The 25,145-nt window shown below is 36.1% G+C and overlaps 1 long non-coding RNA gene across 1 annotated transcript in view; it reads left to right on the forward strand.

Moving 5' to 3' along the window:
• Window positions 1–16,066, forward strand: part of LOC116549775 — an 81,362-nt gene extending 65,296 nt beyond the window's left edge. Inside the window, exon 3 of the long non-coding RNA XR_004268056.1 lies at window positions 15,269–16,066. This is a non-coding gene — a long non-coding RNA (uncharacterized LOC116549775). The remainder of the gene's footprint in view (window positions 1–15,268) is intronic.
• Window positions 16,067–25,145: the final 9,079 nt, after the last annotated feature.

Consider the following 25,145-nt stretch of genomic DNA (forward strand, 5'->3'; position numbering starts at 1 on the left):
ATCAATTTTGCATTTGCTTCTTTACTTCTTCTGTTGAGCCCAGAGGGTGTGTGTGTTTTCTTCTTTACCTCTTTCACAGTTAAGGACATGTTCTTTATTATTAAAGTTACCAGTTAGGATCACTGTTATTTTTCTTTCCTCTTGGCTATTATAATAGTAATAAGAATTAGCATTTTGGAGCAATCTTTTATACCTTCAAATTAAAAAAAATATTTCTCAGTACACTTCTGTGTAAAATAAAATAATTTTATGGATGCAAGAATGAAAGAGCAGTTAAATTGATGCCACTGTGACAGCTGTTGTTTATTCAAACAATCACTTAAATGATTTGATACGTACAATTTCTTAGCTGGTGAGTTCATTGCATTTTTTTTTTTTTAAAGAATAGAATGGCAAATAATGAATTCATGGTCATAAGAAACTTAAACCTCATTTATCCTAAAGGTTGAGAAACTGAATCCTAGATAGCTGGACTTCAGTCTATGTAACTATATAACTAAGTATATAACAATATAAATATATGTACATAACTAAATATAAGTGTATATATACTATATAAATAACTGTATAATTATATATAACTTTATATATAAAGCTAGTGTTTGCCTCTCTATCTGACTTGGAACATCAAGCATTTTACATAAAATATTTTGAAGCAAATATTTCATCTTAATCAGACCACACCAAGTATAATTTGATTTTTTCTAGATGATTTAGGATTAACATTGTAAGGTTTATTTCCGATGTAGAATGAGGAAACCAAGGAAAGTAAGAGAAAATGAGAAGCCAATTTATTCAGCTCCCGGGCAAGGTTCTGTGGTTCAGGAAGGAGCCAAAGAATTTGCGCCCGGCTGTTTAGGTCATGGGGTTTTATGGGAAGGGAAGGCGATTGATTGGCTATGGGGGAAACAAAGCAAAGGCAATTTTATTGGCTGTCAGGAAGCAGGAAGTGCCTGAAACTAGTTGCTATTGGTAGGTGGGTGGGACTTTGGGTAAGCGGGTCTTGAGTGGCTGTTGGGGAAACAAAGTGAAGGCAATCCTATTGGCTATTAAGAAGCAGGAAATGCCTGGAGCTAGTGGTTATGGGTAGGTGGGGGGGAACTTGGGACTTGATTGACTGTTGGGGAAACAAAGTGAAGGCAATCTTATTGGCTATTAAGAAGCAGGAAATGTCTGGAGCTAGTGGTTATGGGTGGGCAGGTGGGACCTTGGGTAAGCGGGCCTTCTAGGGACATACAGAGCAGACTGTTACCAGGCAGGGTCTGATGGGGCTTATTTAAAAAATTTTCCTGCAGGGTTTATTAACAGCGGGCTGGGGGTTGAATGCATAATTTAGTACTGAATGTAGGCTTGGGTCTGGTATGTGGAGGCGGGTGTGGGGAAGCTGTGCGGCAAGGCCAGATAATGAGCTTGGGTGATGACGCAGTTATCAGGCGTGGAGACAGATGGATGTGTCCGCTTAACCCTCTGTGAGGCAGCCAGCCTTACAAACATTATAAACATTTATTATTGTACTACACTAATGTGAGGCCTACCTGCCAGAAGATATGAAAAGTTTGCATTCTGACCTCTCCACAAGAGGGCCACAAGGGAGTGCATTCTTGACTTTATCTGCCTGCGTCCAATATTCCTATTACCCTGTTCCTTATCACAACTTTTTTCTTAGCTTTCTTCATTTGCTTATTTCTCATTGGTCTCATCAGACTAAGTCAATGCTTAAACTTAAGTTTCTTAAACTTAATTGTATTAAACTCACAGATTCCTTATGGCACAGTGGCTCACACCTATAATCTCAGCAATTTGGGAGGCCAAGGAGGGCAGATCACTTGAGGACAGGACCTGGAGACCAGCCTGGCCAACAAAGTGAAACCTCACCTCTACAAAAAAATACAAAATTAGCAAGGTGTGGTGGTACGCACCAGTAATCCTAGCTACTTGGGAGGCTGAGGCAGGAGAGTTGCTTGAGCCCCAGAGGCAGAGGTTGCAGTGAACCAAGATCGCACCATTGCACTCCAGCCTGGGTGACAGAGTAAGACTCTGTCTCAAAAAACAAACAAACAAAAAAAATAACAACAAAAAATTCATAGATTTGAGGACATCTAAATTTATTTTGGTTGCTTTTTTGCCTATTTGGTTTTTATGGAGCTCCTTACCTCTGTTTAGAGAAGTTAGTTATAATCGGAGTAATATAAATTTATCACATCACTCACCTATATACTTGTAGAATAATTCTAGATTATTTACATCTAGGTTATTATTTGGACTACCTTCATGGTGTCAAAATCCTAAGCTGAGATAGTAATATAAAAATACTGTCTGAAAATATTAAACTCTATAGGGTCATGGACAAAGCTAATATAATTTTTTTTGCCATATGGGTTGATTCCAGGAATGCAAGTTTGATTTAATCTGTTTTTAAATTAATAAACAGAATTCAACAAAGTAACAGATTAAGGTATAAAAATAGCATGACTATTTCAATGTATGTAGATAAATATTTGCTAAAACTCATGTTCCTGATAAAAATTCTGAGAAAACTAGGAATAAAGGGTAATTTTCTAATTACAAAGTGTATCTATTTAAGATCCTGTAGAACATAACATAGCTAATGATGAGATAGTGAATGCTTTCTTCCAATGCTGGAAAAATGTCAAAGATGTCAACTCATAGCTTCTATTTAGCATTTACATTAGAAATGCAATAAAACAAAAGGAAAATGTATAATGATTGAAAACAGTGGCATGATTACATTCCTAGAATGTCCTTAGAAACTATAAAAATAATAGAAAAATAAAGTTAAGCAGGCATCCTAAATACAAGGTCAATATACAAAAACAGTTGTATTTCTATTTACAAGCAAAAAAAATTTAAAAATTAAATTTAAAATGGTACCACTTACAATTACACCAAAAAAACCATATAGCTAGAAATAAATTAGTAAAAGTGCAAAAAATACTACAAAATATTGCTGACAGAAATTAAGAAAAGCCAATATAAATAAAATGACATACTATGTTAATGGATTTAAAAATTATGTGATGTTGATAAGATGTTGTTATATTGATAAGATACTGATATCAGTTTTCCTCAAATTTATTTTAGATTGAATTCAGTCACAAAATGTGATTGAATTTGGTCTGTAGGTCAATTTTTGGAAAATTGAAATTGATCTGTAGGTTAGATTCAATCACAATATGTTAATAATTTTTTAATGGTAGAAATTGCCAAGTTGATCCTAAAATTTATGTGGAAATTTAAAGAACCCAGAATATGAAAGGCAATTTTTTTCTATAAAGGAGAAAACTAAAAAACATACTGCCAAATATAAAAATGTACAGCATTTACCTTTCAGTGGATACTGACTGGGAGGAGGCATGAGAATGCTGGAAATATTCTGTATCTTTATCTGTATGTTGGTTACATAGATATATACATATGCAAAAATTAGTCAAGATGAACACTTCATATTTGTGTATTTTACTGTATACACATTGTACCTTAACTTAAAAATAGGATAAAACTAGTAATAGGGAAGCCTTCATAATCTGGAATGTCCATTCTGTTAAAGAGAAGTTCACAGAGAAAATTAGAAAGCACACATATAATTCACCATGAGAGGAAGAATGCACTTCCACATAGCAGAAAATAATAAAGCAATGTGAAAAAATGTTAATATAACTATGTTTTAACTGAAAAGAATAAATCAAATTCTATCAAAGAGAAAAATGAAGAAATAGAAACCATAAAACAATCACAAAATGTATTCTATTTGTCTATCCATCCACAATCTATTTAAATCTATCTCCTCCCTCCAGGTCTGTTTAAATCTACACTTTATTATCTGTTTCTTTATCCCACTAAATTGCCCTTATGAACCATTAAAGAGATTAAAGAATTTTAATTTCCATGTTGTTGGTGTTTAAGTTTTTAGAGTTAAATCTTAATAAAAGAAAGACTTAGTATAGATCAGAAAGTTGAATCCTTTTTACTAAATCCAAGAAAACTAAATTTTTGATTTTATTTAAAACCCTTTCATATATTTTTTCTTTAGAAAATGATCCTATATCTTAATTATTATAAAATTTAGTGCTTATAAAATTGAAAGTATTTATAAATTGCAAATATTCTTGCATATATTATCTCTAAAAGTATAAAGGTATTTGCCAAGTTGCAAACTAATAACACAGTAGCTATCAAATGTTTTCACATATAAATAGTTGAATGTGAATATAATATATAATTAGCCTCTTTTTATGTTAAATTATAATCCTTTGGTGTAAGCTGACAATAGCAAATTCATTTTTAAAATTGTGTCTTTTTAAACATAAATACTAATCTTTTCCCAGGAAAATAAATTAATAGGTAAAATGTATAAACATGGTCATCACAGTATTTTGCTGTTTTTGGTACCTGTATTGCAAAATATTTGAAGCCATTTTGGTATTCTGATGTGGAATGTGTGACCTGAACTACACAAAGAAAGGCTGTAGAGTTAGTACCTTGTAGTTGTTCTGAAGTATTCCTTCAGAAATACAATACTGACAAGGTTCCAAAAGAGTTTATTCTTATACCAGTATGCCGGATTCTAGATCATAAGAATCCAGTAATACAGCTATAAAAATGAATCAGAATGCAAATATTGGCCTTATACCCAGAATACAAATCACTTGAAAGGCTCAGCAGTAAAATAAACTGAAAATTCAAGAACTTGTCAGGATACATTCTTGTCTTATGATACTGACAAATCATAAATTTAGAGTAGAGGCTATAGTTGCCTTTTGTTTTTGTTTTGGAAATTGTTACTAAGGGTTATTTATAGAGAATACTTAAGCTAGATAAATTTTTTACATTAGTAATGAATGTTATAATTTGAAAATGTTGAATATAGTTTAGTTCCTTTCTTTTGTATCCTGAAGATTGTTGGTAAAGCTGCTCTCAGACCCAAAGAATATGGTTAATCCAATGAGAGCTAACATCAGTGTTCTCATATATCTTCCTTAACACTTCAGCTATGATTAGTGTTAACTATTCTGCAAGGCAGATTGTGGTGTGCTGCAGTAGAGACACCTATAATTCACCCAGGGAGACCCAGGAGGGTAGTTACTTGGGATAGGGATATACTCGTAAGAAATTTCAGTCCCAGGTTTGAGAAAATTAGTCCAGTATTAGGAGGACTGAGGGAAGCAAAAGGCCTTCTTGCATTAACAGCTGACATTGTCATATCTGGCTATCTCATAGTAAAGAATGAGGATTACTTTTAGTTTTTATACATATTTTGGAGGGCAGTCAGGGTTGGATAACGTCTAGATACCTAGTTTTATCCATTAGGAAGGAAAGATTATGGATTTTGGATCTGAAGATTGGATTTAAGACAGTGACACCCAATCATGAAAGCCTTCTGTCCTCACTTTCCTTATTATTCAAAAAACCCCTTAAAGTACAGTAGAGGAATAATGATGATAATACTATCTATTATTGAGCATTGACTAGCAAAACCTTGCCTTAACTTAGTTGATCAAATAAAGTTGATTGATGTCGATTTATTTTAGTGGTTTTTTTTTTGTCTTATTTTTGCATATAGCTATAAAGCATGTTTATGCTCATGTTGACATTTGTGATACAAACCCATATAAACTTTACATTTTAAAGTAAAGTTTAAAGTGTACAGTAGTTGTGCCACATCTTTTATGGTCCAACGTGAAGCCCAGGGCAATGTGGTCATTTAAATTATTTTTGAAACTGGTGTCATTTATTACTAGTTTTGTAATCTTGGGCTAATTACCCCTCTCTCTGATTGTGTTCCTTCATTTTCAGAATGAAGATAATAATTTTGCCTACTTCATTGGGTTGTAGCAACACATTTACTACAATTTGTGACAAAGAGTAATACACAGCAGTAGATAACTGTTAAGATTAATGTTTCTCATCTTAAAAGTTTAGCAAGGCCTTATTTTTGAAAACAATATTTCCAGAGATCAGGGATCATATTTAAAGAGAAATCTCTTGGCAAAATTCTCAACATTGCACAATGTGCCTGAAGGCTTCTGATAAATGCTGTTTGATTGTGTGATTCCAAGTGATCAGATAAGAAGGATTTAGAAATGAGCTTTCTAGTGCCTTAGATGAATGAGTCTGTAGAAAGTAGAGCAGTAATAAATTCAAAGATTCCATGGCAAATTTAGCAGGCTTTGAACGATCTGCTCACTGTTCTTTAGTAATGGTATTGTCTTTTCTTAGCCAAATTTACTGCTGACATTAAGCAGGGGAATTAAATTCCTGTGATTATCAACATTGTATTACTTAGCATCAAAAGAATGTCTGTGTGGTAGAAAAGGATTTCTGAGAACAGAACAGGAAGGGACTCACCTTCATGGGGCAACATGGAGACCCTTAGTTGAACATGAAATGGTATTAGGAGCTGTTGAAAAATTTAATTTCTATCTTTCCTTTGTGAAATAAATAGGCTGTCTGCAAACTTGTACATAATTTTGTGCTTCTCAAATAAAAGAAAAATAAAGCCAAAATATTGGGATTGTATGAGAGGGAATGTCATGATAATATGTTAAAAGTTTTAGCTCTGCAGAAGTAGAAGACCTTCCAGTTCTAATTTTGAGCATCTTCTAATTGTTCCTATTAGAATAAACATCATGGTTCCATTTTGGACCCTGGCATCTAATTCTCTTAAGATATTTTTATCATCCTGTTCAATTAGAAACATTAAGATCTGGCAATGAGCTAATCTATAATTTACATAGGAAGTTCCTGTATTTTCTTTGATTTCTTCAGTTATCTAGCTATAGAAACTAGGATAATTCTTTATGTTGATTTGATTCTAAGGTTTTCTGTTACTTTCTATGCTCCAGCTTTTCCAAAATCGTGTGCCTGATAAAGTTTAGCTATTATATTCAACATGAATAGAAAATTCTTTTGCTTTGATCATTTTATAATAAGCCCTTGAGAATAAGCTCCTGAGATAATTGTAGAGAATGGCTCATTATGGATAGAGAACATGTATCTATATCTGTAACCTTTTAAGATTTTGCATACATGAAGATGGCTGAATAGGAACAGCTCTGGAGTGCAGTTCCCAGCGAGGAGAACCCAGAGGGTGTGCGAACACTGCATTCCCAAATGATTTATTACTGCCCACAGACCAGGAGATTCCTGGGCTTAAAAGCACCATGAGTATCCAGCACAGCTGTTTCCTGAAGACTTGATTTAGTAGAAAATTGGAGGTTAGAATGAGAGATTACCTTTTGGTGGATAATTGGAGGATTAGAATCTTTCAGAAATTGCATGTTAAATGGGAAAAGCTGTGGTCAGATGTTCTTCTGCTTCATGACTATTTGGAATCCAATTATAGAGTAGAAGAATATGAAAAACATAATCCACAGACTCTATAGTAGAAAGCAGTATGAAAATGCAAAGGGTTCTGTGTCCAGCAGTCCTCAGTTTCAATTCTGCTTCCACCATTTCCTAGTTCTATACTCTGGGCAATTTATTTCTCAGCAACTCCGGCTTCATATATATAAAATGTAAATAATAAATAATTCTTCAAATTACTTTGAGCATTTCTGGGATAATATGTGTGGGATAGTTAGCCTCGTGCCTGGCACACAGTAGGCGCTCAACAAATGACAGTTTTTGTTATGGCATTTACTCAGTGTGATGTCATTGAGAAACTGAATTTCCTGATCGTCATCATGTGAAGCTGAATTTCATTTGCGTATAGGAGTCATTCTCATTTCTTTTGTTTTATTTTCAGTACCACAGTGATGTGAACTGGTATTTGCTCCAGTTTTGTGGTTTTAGTTGGGATATATTTCTCTTCTGTAGGTAGGGATCTAAAAAGATTTGTATTACCTGTGGTATGCTCCCAAAAGGTTATATTTAATTTTATGTCTGATCCCAGTCCATCTTGCATCTTAAATCCTTTTATAGACATCACATCTCTTTTATTGTCCCCTTTGCTATTTATTAAATTATATTGCTTTATAAAAATATTCCAGTGCACTTTTATCTTGCGCTTTAATCTCTCCATCCATCCCTATTGTGCTTAAGACACTACTTTCAGACCAGCTGTTCTTTAGACAGAATCCTGCTGTCAAACAGTGCTGCCCACCTGCCAGGAAATCTTGAAAACATCTTTTGTAAACTTTCCAGTTTCTTGCAGGTGGTAAGAAATTTATATTTTCTCAGCCCCAAGGGTCCTAATGCTATTCAGAAAACTCAGCCCTCAGCCAAGCTCTGTGCTTCATTATTTCTGTCAGTCACCTGTCAGCAGAAGTACTACACTCACCTTTGGCTTTTCATCTATAAACCTGAGTCTGAAAGAAGACGGGAAGTTGAAGTCAAGTGTAATGGCAGGCTGATCTGAGTCTCTAGAGATCTCCAGATGTCCCCTTTCCACTCTAATCTCCTGGAGGTATCCTCTCCTTGTGAGACTCCTGTAGTTACTATCCTCATCTTCCCTGAAGCCCTGAAGCCTTTTCTGACACCCAATTCTCAAAGCCTATGTTCTAAGTGGGAGGGAGGTAGGAATTGTCTGCAGCAGCTGTTCTTTCTTCTATGGTAGGAGATTTTTAAATTCCATTTTTAAAAATTCAAATGGAATGGACTTTGCTTATTTCTTTGTTTACAAACTATTGGTTTTACCTGTTTTATTTATTTCTATTTCCTTTTCACTAAGATCTTAAGCCAGATTCTCTAGGACTAACTCAATGAAAAATTAGAGGCTCACATACCTCTAATACCCTGTCAGTGTTTCCTAAACCTCGCTGCACAGCAGCATCATGTGGGAAAGATTTTTTTGTTTAATTATATCTTCTGGAACTGAAACTTAAGCTTTTAAAAGTTACTGAATGAGATGTCTGAAGTGGGGCCCAAGAATCCTCACCAAATATATCACAGTTACAATCAGTAATTGTTTTCTAATTGTGTCCGAGAACTATATTTATTTCCTACGCAAAGTCTATGCCTGTGTTTTTCCTGATTTCTCCCCATTTCCCTCTTTATAGAGCTTTTCTATTACTGGCCTCCAGATCTTTCTTTTCCCTGCTCCATGACACATATTACACTAGGTAGAACAAGGATGTTCTTACAATGTTCTACCTCGGTTTTTTTTTTTTTTTAAGAGAATTTATTTTAGAAAACTTGAAATTTTAAGCTCTTTCTCCTCTGTTTAAAATATACATAAGTCCTTTGGAAAGCTAGATAGGGCTTTTCTCAGCTTTATGATCCAGCAATGTCTTAAAGACCTCAGCGCCATCTCTATGAAATGTAAACATTAAAGAAGAGAGCACCTCTGTCTCCCAGATTCTTTGAGAGGTAAGGAGCCTTAGTGGGTGCCTTGATCTAAATTGCAAAACTGCCTCTTGTCATACAGATAGGAGAAGTTTATTTTTCCTCTGAATAAGGCCAATTAGCTAAAACAAATGGTCATCCCAGTTACCCATTAAAGTTAGGATGAGCTATGTGGGACAAATTGTGCTGTCAAGTCCTCTTACTTAAAGACTGGTTATTGTTTATTTTGAAACATATTTGTAATGGGTTGTATCTACTTGAATAAAAAAGGGAGATTTCTTTCTGCCTTTGCAATCTCATAGCACAGTGCCTGTTTAATCACATTCTGGTTTACTGCTTTTTCAAAAAATAACATTATTTTCTTTCTCTACTACCTTTGCAAAGGATTTCTGGGTTGGCAGAAGATTTTATTTTTAATTATATTTCCCCAACATAATCAGTTAAGGAAGTTTTGTGAAGGAAGAAACAGTGTTTACTATAAATAAGAAAAAATTAACCGATTGGAGAAAGGCCTGAAGAAGATGGAGAGTAGAAATGGGGAAGAATGGACTGGGTTCGAATATATGAATGGACAGGACAGACATTTAGAGGTGAACTAAGACACCTAAGAAGAACCATCTTAAAAGGCACTGACTTTTCTTTCTATGTTAATATTTACTTTTCGTTTGAGGGAAACATATATTCCTTTGGGATATGGCTTTCCTAATGCTGCCAGGGCTGGGCTGAAGGCATGAAGCAAGATGAAGGGGTAAGACTTTTTTTCTCCAATCAACACTGGTGAAAACAATGCAGACACACATAATAACGTATTATCTTCAAGGGAAAGAAAAATTCTGAAAAGAACTTCAAAAAAGTAATCAATAACTGACAATCAAGGAGATGAACAACATGTTCAGTAAAACTGAAAGAATAAGCTTTTGGGGATATGTACAGGAGCAATATGGTTAAACAAGCAAAAAACCCAAGAGCGCCCTCTGTTCCCGTGCCATCTGACAAGTTTCTCTTCTATGATCTCATTTTCCTCTGCACATAGGCAACTGTCTGCCCTCCCAAGGGAGTTTGGTCATAGAGCTACCTCAAATTGCAAGTGGAAAGAACTGGGGGCAAGCAATCTTCATGCACTAAAAAAAAAAATCAGTGCCTATATGACTCTAACTCTATTTTCTCTTCAGCAGCCCCTGGCACTTGTTTCTAGGTAGGCTTTTGGCTGACGCTGCAATCAATTAATTCGTAAGAATGTTCTAAGAACTCTGCCATAAGCTAATGTGAATAGACAGACTACACATCACCATTTAAGAACTGCAGGCTGGGCTTATACAAATGGCCATATGCCTTGTAGATAAACAAGATGTACAGTTCCACAGGGGGCAAACTGCTTGGATGTAGATTTAAGAAATGTTTGAGCATTGACATTCAAGCTCTTGACAAGCCATTATGTTTCTCTTTGCTTCATGAACTGGGACAAGTATAAGCAGTATCTTACTAGCTTTTGACCTTAGCTTAAATTTATCTGTCTAATATTATGTATGGCTGGCTGGCATCCAGGGCTACAAAGCATCTCATAAAGGAGAAAACTAAATGTGGAATTATATCCAGTTACTGCAATGAGAGTGCTATGGTTTGAATGTATGTGCCCTTTCAAATACCATACCTTGGAACCCAATGTGATAGTATTAAAAGGTGGGGTGTTTTTGGAAAGTGAAGTGATTAAGTCATAAAAGTTCTGCATTCATAAGTGAATCAGTACTCATATAAAAGAGATTAAAGGAAGTGCCCTATACCTTTTGCCGTTCCATTCTTTCTGCTAGGTGAGGACACAGGCTTTGCCCCCTCCAGAGAATGTGGCCATTGTGGAAACAAAGTAGCCTTCACTTTCAGGGAAATGCAAATCCAAACCACAATGTGATACTATCTTCCTCCTGCAAGAATGGCCATAAACAAATAATCAAAAAACAGATGTTGGCATGGATGCAGTGAACAGGGAACACTTCTATACTGCTGATGGGAATGTAAACTAGTACAGCCACTATGGAAAACAGTGTGGAGTTTCCTTAAAGAACTAAAAGTAGAACTACCATTTGATCCAGCAATCCCACTACTGGATATCTTTTCCCAGAAGAAAAGAAGTCGTTCAAAAAAGATACTTGCGCATACATGTTTATAGCAGCACAATTGACAATTGCAAAATTGTGAAACCAACACAAATGCCCATCAATCAATGAGTGGATAAAGAAACTGTAGTATATATGTGTATGAAGGAATGCTATGCAGCCATAAAAGGAAATGAATTAACAGCATTTGCAGTGACCTGGATGATACTGGAGACTATTATTCTAAGTGACGTAACTCAGAAATGGAAAACCAAACATCAATCAATGTTCTTACTAATATGTAAGAGCTAACCTATGAGGACACAAAGGCTTAAGAATGATACAATGGACTTTGGGGACTTCGGGGGAAGAGTGGGAGTGGGTTGAGGGACAAAAGACTACAAATACGGTGCAGTGTATAGTGCTTGGGTGACGGGTGTACCAAAATCTCACAAATCACCACTCAAGAACTTACTCATGTAACCAAAAACTACCTGTACCACAATAACTTATGGAAAAATTTTTAAAAAAGAAAAGTTAAAAAAAAGACAGTCGCCTTCCCCAGACACCGAATCTACTGGCACCTTGATCTAGGACTCCCCAGCCTCTAGAATTGTGAGAAATACATTTCTATTATTTATAAATTACCCAGTGTATGGTATTTTGTTTTAGCAGCAGGAATGGACTAAAACAGATTATGTGGCACATTTGTCCAATTTAGCATACGTGACACTAGTATGAATTATCTCATGGTGGCTTTACTAGACAGCACATAATTTTTTTGGCTAAATGTATATCATATCCCATTTTGAATGACCTCACCTGGGACAAATCTCCCATTGGTTGATTTACACATTATGATTCAGGCGTCAAAAACATATCTGAGTTTAAAGTATGAGAGCCTGTGAACTCATGGCTATGTTTGGCTTACTTTTGCCCAAATTTATTAAAGTAAATTAAACAAATATTTTGTAGTTAACTATAGCATTGGGGCACCAGAAACAAAAATAAATGATCCTAATCCTGTACAAGTCTACATTATCATTGGGCATAAAATACCAAAACACATAACTAAAAGAATATAATACAGTGTGCAATCTCAGTTGTCCAGACATATTGTACTGACTTCTAAATGGGAAAAGAGAAGTGAAGTGCTTCAGTGTGGAGATAGAACTTCAACTGCTTTGAAGAATTCGTAAAATGTAGCCAAATGGAGGAGGAAAGAGTGGGCAATCCAGCATGAGCTAGCAGCATGAGCAAAAGAATGGAGGTGTGAGAAAAAGCATGGCTAATTCAGCAAACTAGAAAGGTACTGGCCTGTCTGGAAGAAAAATTTCTATTATAAGTGCATCACTTAGAATCAAGTACAGACAGAAAAATCCTAATTGGCAGAGGTTTGTTTAACAGAGAATTGTATTTCTTGCTCATATAAACATCCAGACGTAAATAGTCTGAGGATGGTAGAAAAACTCTGATGTCAAGGATCCAGGATCTTTCCATCTTGTTGCTCTAACATATATTAATTCTAGGTCCAAGATCATCCATGTGTGAGATGACTTTTCAGTTATGTTGTTATCAGTCTAGCTAGAAAGAAGGATACAAAAAAGAAGAGTAAACTATCTTTCTTCCTTTAAGGACACTTCCTAGAAATTGCATGCACAAGTCCATTGACATCCCATTTATTCCACTGGCCACACCAAGTTACAAATGAAGCTGAGCAATGTCTTAAGTTCAGTCTGCCATGTGCTTGGTTAAAATAGTCAGAAGTTTCATTATTATAGAAATTAAGAGCAGATATAGAAAACAAGCCATAAGTGCTATAGAAAGTGATAAGGAATGAGAATACTTTGGGTGGTCTAGGTTAGGGCTGTAGATCAGAAAAGCAAAGTTTTTATGGAAAGAACTGGATAGTCAATATTTTAGGCTTTGTGAACCATGCAGTTTGTGGTGCAGCTACTCAACTCTGTCACTATAGTGCAAAAGCAGCCATAGATAAGTAAATGATTGTGGTTGTGTTCCAATAAAACTTTATTTGCAAAAACAGCAAAGTTTGTCCCACAGTCTACAGTTCTCTGATTCACAGCCTAGATTATAAATTTGACTTGATCAATGGGAATCTGAAAATTTCATAATGAGTACAACATAGAGAGAGTATGCTATGAGTATGACAGAGGAATCACTGAGTTATGTTTTGGGAGAGAGTCTAGTTCTAGTCGATCAAAAATTAGATTTGCAAATTGGGGAAAGTCATTTGGCTCACAAAGTAACAGTTTCCTCATTTTGCTAATGAGGGGATTGAACAGAAACTCTCTAAAGTTATTTTCAATTCTAAAGGACTATAGAGGTATGAGAAGAAGTTAATAGTGGGAGGCTGAGATAGCAGGATATCTTAAGCCCAGGATTTCGAGCCTGAGGTGATTTGTGATCCCATCGCTGCACTCCAGTCTGGGCTAGAGTGAGATCCCGTCTCAAAAAAGAAAAAATAAATAAAAAGAAAACTAATTGGAAAATTGTTGTAGAGATCTTGGAATGATTTGAAGACTTTTTAAAGAACAAATAAACAGAAAACAAATTATAATTAATTAAATAAGGGGTTAAGGAAAGTCATAAAATTCCTGCCTGGTTTTGAGGGAGGGAGAAGGATAGGGAACTGAGAGAATGGTGGTCCTACAATAAAGACAAAATGATAAAAGGACATTCTGTCTCTAGAATAGTCCCAGGGAGAATGCTTCCTCAAAAGAAAAAAATGTTTCTTTTATGTAGGTGTAAGCAAACTTTTTCTGTAAAGGGTCAAATAGCATATATTTTAGGGTTTGTGGGCCATACAGTCTTTTTCACAACTACTTATCTAAGCCATTGGAGTGAGAAAGTAGCCATAAACAACATGTAAACAAATGAGTATGGCTGTGTTCTCATAAAACTTTATTTGTGTGCACTGGAATTTGAATTTCATATAATGTTCGTGTGTCATGAAATACTCTTCTTTTGATTTTTTTTAACCATTCAAAAACATAAAAACCATTCTTGGTTTGTGGGCTGTACAAAAAATGTAATGGGCCAAATTTTTCATAAAATGACCCATTTTATGTCCCAAAGTAGACCATAATTTGCCCACTCCTGCTCTGTGTGCAAGCAATTCGCTTGCGGTAAGACTTATGACCTATCTTGTCATTCTTACTCTGTTTGGGAATCTGAAGAGAGAAATGGGCATCTATAGCTCTAGTCCTTCTGCTTCCTTCTTGTTAGCAAGGAGCACATTCCATTCTTTTCCCCTACAGAGAGGCTCTGCCAATTTGAGGGTCAGGAACAGGAAGCCATCTCTGGTTTAACACAGGTTATGTCTGTTGATTTCCGGGATTCAGTTTGTGGGAAAGTCGCTTGCTCACAGACATAAATGACATCCACCAACTCAGTTTTATCTGAGTGATATTTTGCAACATATTGATCTTATTTGATTTAGAATTTGTACAGTAAGAGGAGAGCTATTTATCAGGGTACCTCAATGACCTTGGGAAGTGCTATCTGTTTCCAGAGTTGAACAAATCATTGTTTCAGAGACTTGAGTACCTGAAAGTAGTCCTGGAGACTCTGTAGCCACAGACATTAGAGACTGGAAGAGTGCTTAGAACATATTGGTTAATGGGTGAATCAATGAATATGTAAATACTAAAGCATGGGAATAGGATTTTGAAATGGTGATCGAAGACAGAGGTAGGTTGACTTTACCTAAATGAGGACTACATTCCTGTAATTTTGAAACTGCCTATCAGCTAACATGTACTGTTGTCAAATGGTTTTTACTGAAGCTATTAGGATAAATAAATACCGAGACAACTGAGAATTTAATTTATACCATTCATCTCTTTGTCTTATAGACACATTGAATTTATTTGAGGAAGAAGCAGCATAACCAAGATATATATGTATTTTAACTTCTGAGGAGCTGTTTGAGAAAAATAAAGTTAACTTCCTTTTAATGAAATGTGTTGTTGCTTGTCTCAGAGACAGTGGAGAATTCATGAAAAGGAGATTTATTTGGATTCCTCGTTAATGTATGTAAATACAGTAGGCAAATTGTCAGCAATTACTGGAAGCTGCCATGTAGATTTAAAACCACTACTAAAGGATTTTACATTGTAGCTTTGTCAGCAAGTTGGCATCACCTTTTCATTCACTTCTTAAGATCTCTCTTCTGTTTTAGTTAAATTGGTCCATAAAAGAAACTGAGCCTGTATCCCACCATGTGGTATGTGTCTGTGTGTATTATATCCCTTACTTGGTATACACTGCGACTCTTTCTTCAACAGTCACCAAAGGTCCAAGGATGTCTTCCTACCCCAACTCTCATTCATTTTCCCCTTCTCCAAACCCTTTTGGCACAAAAAAATCTATTCTTTTTGTTCAGGAGCATGGATATTATTAACGTTCAAGAACACTCAGATTCTGACAAAACTATAGAGGCATCTTCTGGATCTGCAAGCTAATTTTGTTACATAGTATTTGTAGAATCATTTTATGTTTATTGAATAACTATAAATGGCACACTGCTAACAATTACTGTTAGTGAAATTGGGCCTAATTAAGACAGGTTGTGGGTTATGTTCATTTTCCAAAATGCTAATGTAACTCCATCCTTTTTTCTCCCCCTTTTTTTTTTTTTTTTTTTGAGATGAAATCTTGTTCTGTCACCCAAACTGGAGTGCAGTGGCGTGATCTTGGCTCACTGCAGCCTGTGCCTCCTGGGTTCAAGTGATTCTTTTGCCTCAGCCTCCTGAGTAACTGGGATTACAGAGGCACGCCACCACGCCTAGCTAATTTTTGTATTTTTAGTAGAGACAGGGTTTCACCATGCTGGTCAGGCTGTTCTCGAACTCCTGACCTCTTGATCTGCCCCCCTCAGCCTCCCAAAGTGCTAGGATTACAGGTGTGAGCCACCACGCCTGGCCCTTTTCTCCTATTTAAGAGCTCCTAGTTTAATACAAGTAAAAGTGAAGTTTGTCATGGGGTGGGGAGGGGGGTGCTCTAGTGACCTATTGCTGAGAAACAGACTAGCTAAAATGTAGTGGGTTTAAAAAGACATTAATTTTGCTCACAAATCTGTAGTTTGGACATGGCTCAGAGAGGTGGGTCCAATGTCAGTAGTGGTGTTGCAGTAGGGGGCGAGAGGGTCCGCTTCAAAGGGGGATCACTCACATCCATCAGTGTAAAGTGGTGCTGACTGCTAGCTGGAAGCTCAGCCAGGACTGGGGGTTGCTGGCTGGAGGCTGGGGGCTTGGTGGGTAGGAGCCTTGCTTCTTTCTATGTGGGCCCCTCTACAGGCTGCTTGGGCTTCTTCATAACCTCTTTCCAAAAGGAAACATCCTAGGGAAACAAGACCAAAATACATGATACTTTTATGACTTTGCTTCAGAATTCACATAGTACCACTCTGTCCTACTTATTGGTTGAGACAGTCTCATGCCTGCCCAGGATAAAGGACAGGGGTGTAAATACCACCTCTGGATAGTCATTGTGAATTCTCAAAGAGCCCATGGGATAGGAGGTATTGCTGCAGTCATCTTTAGAAAATATAATCTGTCAAAATGGAGTTTACTTTGAATGAAACTGAATAATTGATTGCAACATACTGTTACTTTAACCACACTTTGGTAGAGGGTCTCCTGGTTTATAATTCAGTGTTCTGTGTTTAATATTAAATTGGTCATAAATTATTTTCTCATTGTCTCATACTGTTCATGCCTTATACCCCAAACTAGATTAAAGGGAAAAGACCATGTGTTATAGTTTTTAACTACTCACAATGATTGTCAGAATGCCGGACGTTGAAGTGAATTAGGAAATGCTTATTGGGGGGTGAACAGAAAACGGGTTTGTATCTAGATAAAGAAAGGAGGCTGGTGTTTTAAACAAAACTCTGAATCAAACATCCAGTTGAGTATTGTTCTACAAAGCAGCCATCTTAGAAGATTCCATACCTTTTCCAAAGTGGGTGCTGATAACATTTAAAAAACTGCATGAATACTTGCTCCTTGGGCTTGGCAGGTGGTTAGAGATGTCTGTGGTTTCAGCCTGAGGGGCTGGTACAGCAGCACAAGGTGGAGGAAGTTCACTGAAAATCAATCACAACTTTGGCTATAGCCTGGGCCAGATGCACTATGCTACTGTTGGGCATGCAAGACACAGACACAGACACACACACACACACACACCAAGAAGTGGGGGGATAGAGAGGGACAGAGAGAGAGAGGGACAGGGAGAGAGAGGGTGGGTAGATACGTAGGTAGGTAGATAGATCCCAAATCTGGTCCTTTCTCATCATTGCTGCTGGTGTTATTCTGAACCAAACCTCTATCATCTCTCACCAGGTTACAGCATTCTGTCTCATTCTCTCTGTTTTTCCTCTTGTACTATGGGGTCTTAGCATAACAGCAACAGCAAAAATCATCTTTTAAAAATATAAATTGAAACTCTGATTCAAGATGTAACATAGGTAAAACTTGAAACATTGTGCTAAGTCAGGCAGAAAAGGACAGATATTGACTGTTTTCACTTAACTGGGGTGCTTAGAATAGGCAAATTCATAGAGCTAGAAAGCAGATTTGTGGTAACCAGTGAGAAGGGAGGGAAGGCTGGGGAGTTAGTGTTCAGTGGATCTGAGCTTCTGTTTGGAATAGTGAAAATATTCTGAAAATAGTAAAGTTGATTGCCTCACGTTGTGACCTTACTTAATGCTACTGAATCGTACACTTAAAGTGGTTAACATGGTAAATTTTATGTTATGTATATTTTTCTACAACACAAATGTAAATCAGATTATTTGACTTGTTATGAAGACCCCTAAATGGTTTTCTTGCGCTCTTAGGAAAGTTTCTTTTTTTTTTTCCCCATGTCCCACAGTGTGGTGCATGGCCTCTCTCTTACCTGCTCTTGCTCAGTGGGCCCTGCAGTGGCGCGATCTCGGCTCACTGCAATCTCCGCCTCCTGGGTTCAAGCAATTCTCCTGCCTCAGCCTCCCAAGTAGCTGGAACTACAGGCGTGCACCACCATGCCCAGCTAATGTTTTAGCATTTTTTGTAGAGACAGGGTTTCACCATGTTGGCCAGGATGGTCTCGATCTACTGACTTCGTGATCTGCCCATCTTGGCCTCCCAAAGTGCTGAGATTACAGGTGTGAGCCACTGTGCCTGGCCCATGTTTTTAAGTAGGTTCACATGGTTCTTCAGAGTTACTTGCCCTGTGGTTCCTTCATCTGGAAAGCTCCCATCACCCCTGGAACTTCCCATTACTCACTCCCTTACTTTCTTTAATCTCTGCTCAGTTGTCTTCCTTAAAAGATCCATCTTGCCCATCCCCTCTAAAGTAGATGCCACCCACCCCCAGCTTTACAGTTGTATGCCTCCCTGCCTGGCTGAAATGATCACTAATGACAGCACATTATAAATAATTTAGGTCTATTGTCTGTTGCCCCTATTAGTGTGCAATTTCTCTGTAGTCAGTGGCCTGTGTGTCTTGCTCATTGCTGTGTCTCCAGTGCCCAGAATAGCACTCAAATGAATGAAAGAATAAAATTAAAATATGACCTTATATTTATGTGGTAGTTGAATAATTTAAAATGTGCTATAACATATATCCTCAAAATAACCCAGGAAGATATCCTAAAAATAAACCTGGAAAGTTGACAGGGATATATTATGTACTTGAATCGATTCACTGATGACCAGTATTTCATGTTTATTATGTTTTAGTGCATGATTATAATAACACAGCTCACCTTATGTGTTTGCAATGTTTCAGGCATTGAGGTAAAAGCTTTATAGATGTTATCATATTCACTTCTAATAACAGATGTTATGTATAAGTTACATAAAATAATTTTATTTTACAGATGAGAAAATTAAGGCTTAAAGCAATAACATGTCCAGTGTTACTCAGCTAGTGACACTGATCTGAACACAAAATAGGTGCTGAAAATCAGGGATTTCCAAACATGGCTGTGACTCTGAATCACTTGGAGAGTTTAAAAATGATCTTAACATTTCAAACCAAAACCTATGTGCCAGATATTAAAAATGTACTGATCTCAGCTTTTTTTTTTTTTTTTTTTTTTTTAAATTTATTTGACCATGGTGTGAACTTTCCTTCAGGTGAGCACCCACAGATCCCAGAACAAAGAAGTCATTTGAATCCCTACATGGATTGTTTGAATTCAAAGTGGATATAATAATCAAAAAGCAAAATTGTAGTTTTGAATTCCAAAACAAACCACTTATTAAATAAATCTCAAACCCTTGATTAAGAATAATGGGGTCCATATTTATGAAAGAAAGGTTATCAGATTCCATTCTGTGGATTTCACTATTCCACAGAGCAACAGACTGGAAACAATAGACCAGGAGCCTTTTCCACTTGGAGAAGAGAAAAAATCTCTTTAGGATTGGCCACAAAAAGACTCCAGCCCACATCTTAGCTCTCTCACTTCACCCCCATCATGGCGTTACCTTGTACCCTGGGAAATGTAAAGCACTGAGAATTTGGGAAGCAACTGTGATTGGGCAACCATGGGGATCAGTCACAGTGTGACTACACCCCTTGAACCAGTTGATGACCATACTTGGCTGGGGCAGAGGGAAGCAGATATAAAGGTCAGACAGCTCCTATTTCCATCCTAAGTGTCACTTAAAAGTTTTTAAACAGCTATGGCCGGGCGCGGTGGCTCAGCCTGTAATCCCAGCACTTTGGGAGGCCAAGGCTGGTGGATCACAAGGTCAAGAGATTGAGACCATCCTGGTCAACACGGTGAAACCCCGTCTCTACTAAAAAATTAGCTGGGCATGGTGGCACGTGCCTGTAATCCCAGCTACTCAGGAGGCTGAGGCAGGAGAATTGCCTGAACCCAGGAGGCGGAGGTTGCCGTGAGCCGAGATCGCGCCATTGCACTCCAGCCTGGGTAACGAGCAAAACTCCGTCCCAAAAAAAAAAAAAAAAAAAAAAAGTTTTTAAACAGCTTTAGAGTTCTAAGATAAGAGCAGAATAAATTCCAAGTTAACCTCTCTCTTTCTCTCTCTCTGTGTAATACCTTAGAATCACTGTATACTGTTGATAAAAGTTACTTTAAAAAAGTAAACAAGTCAAATAAAGATTTGGTTAATACTTCTCAATCTGAGCATGCTTCTAATTCACAGTGTACTACTGTGTGTGGTAGGTAGACTTCTAAGATGGTGTTCATGCTTTTGTGTAATCCTCTCTTCTTGAGTGTGGGTTGGACCTTGTGACTTGTTTCTAAAGGATAGAATACATCAAAAGTGATGGGACTTAACTTCCATGATTAAGTTACCAAAGACTTCGACTTTCATCTTTGTAGGATGCTCTCTCCCGCTAGAAGACTCTCTTGCTTTCTTGGCTTTCTCACTTTGATGAAGCAAGTTACCATGTGAGAGAGACCCATGTGGCAAGAAATTAAGGGCAGCCTCTGGCCAACAGCCAGCAAGGAACTGAACCCCTCAGTCCAACAACCCACAAGGATTAAATCCTACCTTCAACCACATAAATGAGTTTGGAAGTGGTTCTTCCCCAGGAGTGCCTTAAGATGACTGCAGCCTGCCAATGCTTTGATTGCTGCCTGTGAACAACACTGAAGCAGGAAATGCAGCTAAATTGCATCTGGTTTCCTAACCCACAGAAGCGGTGTAGATAATAAATTTTGTTGTGTTAAGGCACTACATATTGGGATTAATTTGTTACACAGCAATAGATAACTATGATAATTAAAGCAAGTTTTAATTTTAACATATATAAGAAATGAAATACAGCCTTACTCTGGAAAATACAATAACCACCTTGAATAAGGTATTTATAAGCAACCTAGATATTTCTTTTGCTTTGTATGACATTTCACTCCTTTCTTTTTCAAGTTTCAAGAAAAGAACACTTTTTCCTTGAAAAGGAAATGAAAAACTAGCACTGGATTGAAAAATAAAATGTAGTGACTACAGGTTTCCAGTATAAGTTAATTCAAGCTTTATGCACAGAGCCGTATGCTCAGGGTGTGTCAGGTGACAAGTTTTGGTAAATGTTCCCTTAGTGTTTTCTTTTTGCTCTGCCCTGAATGATAGGAATTTGTGTTTGGCCTTAATGATAATTCTGTCAGTAGGTTTATATTACAGGCAAATGGCAGTTAAGCAGAAAACAATAAACATAAGAGTGTAGATGGTTTTAGGCCTAAGTAGCTTGAGCTGGCGATCCATCCTGTGGGCAGCTATGCGTGCACGTATGTGGGAAATTTTCATGGCAACAAGAATTTACATGAAGATTTCATTGTAATTGTCCTTGGAAATTCTCCCTTAAATCTCATGTTGAAGGAAAAGCAATAAAAGGGATTCTCTCATTTCCAGTATAGAATTATAGTCTGGTGATATTAAAATGACGATTGTCTAACTTGCTAATTCACCTTATTTCTCACAAATTTTGGGTCTTCTAAATAAAAATTTCAGTTTGCCAATTGAGTTTTACTTAGCTTTCTAGGGTATGGTGAAATGTAATTTCTAGTATGACAGGCTGCATATAGATGAGTAAAAAGCCCACAAAAAGTAAGAATAATTTAATTTTCCACCAACAATAGGCAGTAGCTGGCAGTGGTCTTTGCCTTGCATCGATTTGTAATAAATATAAACACTTCATGGTTGGAAACATTTAGCCTGTGCTATTTGTACCGGATTCATATTGTTTAACAGTCTTACTGTATGAACTAGATGTTTCCTAGGAGATAACTGTTATGAGTGAGTTATTAAGATAACCTCACAGGAAAAATAAAAAAGAATAATTGCTCTTCAATGATGACACTTTGTTTAATGGGGCAATACTTTTCCTTAGCTCAGTGATTTCTGGCTAAGGGTAATGAGTGTACACCACAGAGCTGGAGCCAGATATCAGTTATTTTCAAGGTATAAGGGGTGGAAAATTTCTCCCCAACATCAAACATAACTGACAGTGGGAATAAAGCTGCTACATTGGAATGGAATACTGTTTTTTATTTTTGTTTTTGCAGAACTAATATGCCCCAAAAATACATATCAATAGGGAACCTGGGCTAAGTGTCCAGATTCTGGTACAAAAATATGCATATGTAGAGGATTAATATGCCTTTGCCTTACTTACGATTAAGTAGGCATTTTTTCTTCTGCTATCACAAGAAACATTAATATTTATCTTAACACTTATTTAATTTATTAGATTTGTTAATGTCTCCTCATTTCAGGAAATTTGGAGAATACAAAATATATGCAGATATGTAAATGAAAACCCATAATCCCATTGCTCAAGGATAACAATTAGTTTCTGGCCAAAAGCTGTGTGTGTATGCGCCCAGTTTTGCCATTTACTGTCTAACTGGAGGCACACTGCTGAATTTCCCTGTGCCTTGGTTGCTAGATCTATAAAATGGTGAAAAGAATAGCAAATAGAATTGTTGTAAAGATTAAATAAATGCATACACATATATGCCTGGCACATGAAAAGTAAAACCTTCTTATTACATACATGTAGTTTGATTCAAATTGAAATTATACAGTATGGGTTTTTTTTAACTTCACCATTTCAGAAAAATTATTTCTAGTTCATAAAATAAGATTCTACAACATGGTTTTAAATGGCTAGATAGAATTTGTCATATGAATGTATAACAATATATTTAACACATTCTCTTTTTATTAGATGTGCAATTTCAATATAAATGTCCAATCAATGTCCTTTTATCTCCATTTTTACCACAGATGTGACTCGTTCTTTAAAATAAAGATTACAGAGAAAATTCTTAAGTCAAATGGCATTTATGATTTAAAGACTTTTTGTAAATAATGCCAAATTGCTCACCAATTTATACATCTCATTGGAAATCTATGAAAGTATATCTTTCTTAAATCCAACCCCCCACCCCCCACATGCACAATCTCTTATTTTTCTTTCTCCTCAAAAAACCAAACCAGCACCCAAACCAAAATCTTGTAACAATTTTATGTGGATAAAAATACTTTTTATTTTGTGTTACTTGTGAAGCTGATTTTTATGTGTCTATTGATAATTTCTAATCCTTTTTCTTTGGTCTGGGCGACCATTTTTGAAATCTATCTTTAGTTGCCTTTAGATAGAGATTTAGAGATACTGATAAATAAGAAAAAAGGAAGTATTCTCTTTTTATATCTTTAAGTACAAATAGCCAATGCCACAGAAACCTGCTACTCTGTGAAAACATAGGTAAATTAAATTTGAGAAGTTGTCAGTTTAACTAAAAGCTGACAAGGTTGATTAAATCGGTTAATGTATGAGCTGATCTAGTTTTAAAAAAACAAAATGTTAGTAGAAGCTTTACTTGACTTGCTTCCACACGAGGGCTCTCGATGCTGCTAAACTTCATTTCTAAAACTTTCTTTTTAGACTAGATGTGAACATGAATATTTCTTTAGTAGTTAGTGACTTCCATTTTCATGATTAACTACCTTAGTCTTTAGGAATGTTCCAGTATTCCATGCAAAATATAATGTAAAGAAAAATGTCACAGATCATGTGATTGACAACATAGAAAATCCAAGAGAATCTACAGGCAGACTATTAGAATTTAGATTAGCAAGTTTGCTGAATATAACAATCATTACACAAAAACCAATAGCATTTATATATACTATTCAAATCAATCAGAATATGTGATTTTAGAAACTCATTCAATGGAAAACAAAATCTATATATCTAAAAATAAATATCATAAAAGTCATTCTTTCTTTTTGAGAAAATCTTACATCTTTACTGAAGATAAACCTAAGTAAATGGAGAGAAATACAGCGTTGTTGGTAGAAAGACAACATAGGAAGTATTTCTATTTTGTCCAAATTTATTAATAAATTCAATATTATACTAATCTAAAGCACCTTTCTTAGAACTTATTAAGAATGAAAAAGTGAAGCGCAAAGATCAGTCAAGACAAATTTAATAAGAAAAAGGAAATGGAGCATTTATTTGCCCTACCAGATTTCAATACTTATAAAACGATCAGAATTAAAACAGTGGACATTGGTACTAGATTAGGCTAATAGGCCAAATTGAATAGGATTTAAAAAACTCCAGAAAAAGCCTCATGCTTATGAAACTTATTGAAGGATAAGTTTACACTATAAATTAGTGGAGAAGAGTTGACTGTTAAATATATGATACTGAAATAAAATCACTATTTATATAGAAACCAGCAAAATAATATTCCCAGCTTAAACTTTATACAAAAATTCCAGGTGTATTAAGTACAAATATTTAAAGACCAGAATTCTAAAGCTTTCATGAGAAAAATAGAAGATAATTTTTTATAATGTCAGAATAATAAAGACTTAAATAAGGCACAAATGTACAAGCTACAAATGAAAATACTGCTGAATTTGTGACGGAAGACATCATTGAGTGTGAAGAAAATCACAGGTTTGGGGAAGGTATTTGCAAGGCATAGATCTGATAAAGATTTGGTACCCAAAACACATAAGCAAAATCTTTGCCTTCAATAAAAGAAGTATATCTATCTTATCTATCATCTATCTATATCAGCTATATCATCTATCTAATCTTGTCATCCATCCATCGATCCATGCATGAATCCATCCATTCTTCCACCTCCTTGCCAATGATTCAGGGAAAAAAGCTGAATATACAGGTGAAAATATGTTCAGCCTCACTGGTTGTACCAGTCAGGATCCACTCAGGAGACAATAATCATACCAA

The sequence above is a fragment of the Sapajus apella genome, unplaced genomic scaffold (assembly GCF_009761245.1).
Source record: "Sapajus apella isolate SASKATOON/1434 unplaced genomic scaffold, GSC_monkey_1.0 scaffold6, whole genome shotgun sequence".
Lineage (NCBI taxonomy): Eukaryota > Metazoa > Chordata > Mammalia > Primates > Cebidae > Sapajus > Sapajus apella.